This window comes from Sapajus apella, unplaced genomic scaffold (assembly GCF_009761245.1).
Source record: "Sapajus apella isolate SASKATOON/1434 unplaced genomic scaffold, GSC_monkey_1.0 scaffold244, whole genome shotgun sequence".
NCBI classification, from domain to species: Eukaryota; Metazoa; Chordata; class Mammalia; order Primates; family Cebidae; genus Sapajus; species Sapajus apella.
Genome location: NW_022437184.1, coordinates 317,487 through 322,159, shown reverse-complemented (window position 1 = coordinate 322,159; position 4,673 = coordinate 317,487).

Genomic DNA, 4,673 nt, shown 5'->3' with positions numbered 1-4,673 from the left:
GGTAGGAGAATCGCTTGAACCCAGGAGGGAGAGGTTGCAGTGAGTGAGCCGAGATGGCACCACTGCACTCCAGCCTGGGTGACAGAACAACACTGTCTCAAAGAAAAAAGAAAAGTGCAAACAGCCACAGCCTCGCTTCAAACCCGCACATCCCCTCTCGTTTACGACCAAACCCCAGTGTCATACCTTGGCACACGGAGCCCTGGGGTTCCAGCCTGTCCCCTCCCAGCTCTTCCCTCCTGCGCTGGGCTCCAACCCCATTGCCGGGTCCTTCCTTCCGGCCCGAGGAACACTGTGCAGGCCTGTCTCCTCCGCCACGACGGCGGGGGCTCAGCTCTCCACATCCCGCTCCTTGGCCTTCAGGCCTCGGTGCCAACGCCACCTCCTAAAGGGGACCCTCCTGCGCCACCAAGTGTGCCTCTCCCAAGGGGGATCCCCGACCCTGTAGCAAAGTCAACTCTTACAGTTCCTTTAAATCATGGAGCAAATATTATAAAATATTGAAGTTTCGTATATCTGGATAGCATATTCTCACTGTAAGTAGAATGTGCTGGTGGGTGTGCCTGCTCTGAGTAAGAAAGAGAGAGGAACGTTTTGAGTTTAGAGGGGTTTTGCTCATAATTTTTTAAGACTCTGCTTGCCATTTTCTAAGTCATGTTCTAACTTAGAAAAAGAAATAAGGTGTTTAAGTTAAGAAGCTTGGTATTTCCAGTCAGTCATCAACTCTATTCAGTTTGCTTCTTCCTTTTTATTTGCCTAAATTACCACCTTTTTGTTTAAGTTACTGGAAAAAAGCAGCATTTATTCTTAGAAAATTAAGTTGTAGATGCAGTCAGTTTTATAGATACGTTTTTTCATTTCTTCATTTTAAATATTGCCCTGGGTTTCTGTGTTTCTGCACATAAGTAGAAGGTGGACTTTAATACTTGGAAATGATAATTATTATCTTAATTACCTTGTGCCTGGAATTAGAATTGCTTTCTTTGGTCTTCAATCTGTATTCAATATGTATTTTGTTGAGTTTGAACATGCTTACATTTGTGATACCATTTAGTACAATCAAGGCAATAAACATATTCATAACTTTCAAAACTTTTCTTGTTGTTTTTTTTTTTATGTGTGTGGTCTTTATTATTTTTGTGTATGGTAAGCACACAACATGAGAACTATCTTCCTAACATGTTTTTAAGTACACAATGCCATATTTTAACTGTAAGTACTATGTTGTATGGCAGATCTCTAGAACTTTTTCATCTTCCATGACTGAAGCTTTATACCCATTGACCAATTATTGCCCATTTTCAACCCATTCAAGCCCCTGGTAATCACAATTCTATTTTCCTCTTCTGGGTGTTTGACTATTTTAAATGTCTCATATAAGTGGAATCACGTAGTGTTTGTCCTTCTGTGACTGTCTTATTTCACTTAGCTTAATGCCCTCTGCATTGATTCATGTTACTACAAATGGAAGGATTTCCTTCTTTTTTTTTAGTGTGGAATAATATTCCATGGGTGTATATCCCCCTACTTTCTTTATTCGTTCATCTGTTGACAGACGTTTAGTTTCTTTCCTTATCTTGGCTATTGTGAATAATGCTACGGTGAACATGGGAATGCACACAGTGCTTCAGGATCCTGATTTCAATTCTCTTGGATGTATACACCCAGAAGTAGGATTGCTAGATCACAAGGTAGTTCTATTTTGAATTTTTGGAGGAGCCTCTATACTGTTTTCCATCGTGGCTGCATCATTCTCTACATTCCCACAACACAGTAAAAATGGTTTCAATTGCTCAATGTTCTCACCAACACCCGTGATATGGTTTGGCTCTGTGTCCTTATCCAAATCTTATCTTGTACTTCCCATAATTTCCATGTATGGTGGGAGGGACCCAGTGGGAGATAATTGAATCATGGGGGTGGGTTTTTCCCACACTGTTCTCATGACAGTGAATAAGTGTCATGAAATCTGATGGTTTTTAAAAAGCGAGTTTTCGGGCTGGGCGCGGTGGCTCAAGCCTGTAATCCCAGCACTTTGAGAGGCCGAAGCGGGTGGATCACGAGGTCGAGAGATCGAGACCATCCTGGTCAACATGGTGAAACCCTGTCTCTACTAAAAATACAAAACATTAGCTGGGCATGGTGGCACGTGCCTGTAATCCCAGCTACTCAGGAGGCTGAGGCAGGAGAATTGCCTGAACCCAGGAGGCGGAGGTTACGGTGAGCCGAGATCGCGCCATTGCACTCCAGCCTGGGTAACGAGCGAAACTCCGTCTCAGAAAAAAAAAAAGCGAGTTTCCCTGCGCAAGCTCTCTCTTCTTTTGTCTGCTGCCATGTGAGATGTGTCTTTCACCTTCTGCCATGATTGTGAGGCCTCCCCAGCAATGAAAAGTGTGAGTCCATTAAATCTCTTTCTTTTGTAAATTGCCGAGTCTCAGGTATGTCTTTATCACCAGCGTGAAAATGGACTAATACAACTTGTTACCATTTGGCTTTTTTCTTGATAATAACCTTCTTAACAAGTGATATCTCATTGTGATTTTGATCTGCATTTTCCTGATGATTAGTGACATTGAGCACCCTCTCATATACCCATTGGCTGTTTGTATGTCTTCTCTGGAAAAATGTCTATTTTTATAGACAGCAGGCACTAGATTTACCATCAGAACTCTTCATTTTGTATTTTTCTTTAAAATTTGTTTTTTATTAAAATTGCATGTATTTAAGGTGTGTGATGTGATGTTTTGATATACATATACACAGTAAATCGAATACTACAGGGAAGCTACTTAATGTATTCCTGTCCTCACACAATTACCATTTTTTGTGGTAAGAGCACTTACAATCTGCTCTCTTAGCAAGTGTCAAGAAAGATTATTAAGATTTATGCCTGTGTTTTCTTCTAGGAGTTTTATAGTTTTATCTCTTGTGTTTAGGTCTTTGATCCGTTTGGAGTTAATTTTTGTATATAGTATAGAGTAGGGGTCCACATTAACTTTTAAAGATAGATATCCAGTTTTCGTACCACAACTTGTTTAAAAAGATTTGTTAAAGAAGGGTGCTAAGATAATTTAATGAGACACTCTTATCCAGCAGAGAGAAGTGAATACCAAAAAAGAGGTTAAAAAATAACTCCTTAAAATGTGAAAATTCAATTTCTGCAACACATTGATTCTTAAAAAAGTCAACTTAAAAATCCCCACCAAGCAGAAGGTGAATGAAAATGACAGAAGAATCTGAACGATATTTACTTGGGGTTTATCAAAGAGCCAAAGGGGAAAAAAATTGAAAAGAACAAGAAATAGGCACATCCAAGGGGCCAAAATTACATACGTTAGAGAAAAAAATATTAAAATTGAAACAAATGACAAATATGGTCAATATAATTAAAATGACAAAGAAATCATTAAACTAATGAGAGAATGCATAAATATGATGCTAATTCATTAATAAGAAATAAGAGACATATAAAAAACATGAAAACACTTGTGAAACTTGGAGGATAAATGAATAGACTTACAGGATTTTAGCTAATAAATGTTGACAAATGGCCAAGAAGAGAAAGGCCATAGAAAATAACACTCAAAGTGATAATAACACAGAGCTTACTAGAAATGAAGAAAGAAATGTCTCTAGATGGGAAATGAGCTGTAAGTGTTGATGATAATAAAATTAAGTCAGCTACCAAAGTAAAACTGCAGAGCATCATGAAAAAGGGAAAACTTTAGGATGCTCCCTGAAGTAATAGACAGTATCTACAGAGGGACGTCAATGGTATCTAATCAAACTTCTCATCAGCAACAAGAGTAAAATCTTCTAGGCCGGGCGCGGTGGCTCAAGCCTGTAATCCCAGCACTTTGGGAGGCCGAGGCGGGTGGATCACGAGGTCAAGAGATCGAGACCATCCTGGTCAACATGGTGAAACCCCGTCTCTACTGAAAATACTGGGCATGGTGGTGCGTGCCTGTAATCCCAGCTACTCAGGAGGCTGAGGCAGGAGAATTGCCTGAACCCAGGAGGCAGAGGTTGTGGTGAGCCAAGATCATGCCATTGCACTCCAGCCTGGGTAACATGAGTGAAACTCCATCTCAAAAAACAAACACACACACACACAAAGTAAAATCTTCAGACTACTATGGTAATATGTAATTCTATAACTGACTCAATTATTAAAGATGGAGGGAAATCATGATTGTTTTAGAAATCTAAAGACAGTAATGGTATATCTGTATATTCCCACTAATAAAAAGAATGTAAAGTAATGGAACAGTTTCAAACTTAGAGTCGTGGCTTCAAATGCCTGAAATTCAAATTAATGAATTTTACATTTTACGTTGTAACTCTTGTTTGAGTATCATCAAACAATATGCTTATTTTGTAGGATGCATTCTGATATTTTGTTTTAACTAAACATATCATGGAGATTTTTTTAAAAACCAAACATTGCTTAATACAAATTCAAATGGTGTTCCTGCATTCAGTTACCAATTAAGAAATGTGATTCGGCTGAGAGCAGTGGCTCATGTCTATAATCCCGGCACTCTGGGGAGCCATGGGCAGATCACTTGAGGTCAGGAGTTCAAGAGCAGCCTGGCCAAAATGGCAAAACGCTGTCTTTACTAAAAATACACAAATTAGCCAGGCATATTGGTGCATGCCTATAATCCCAGCTA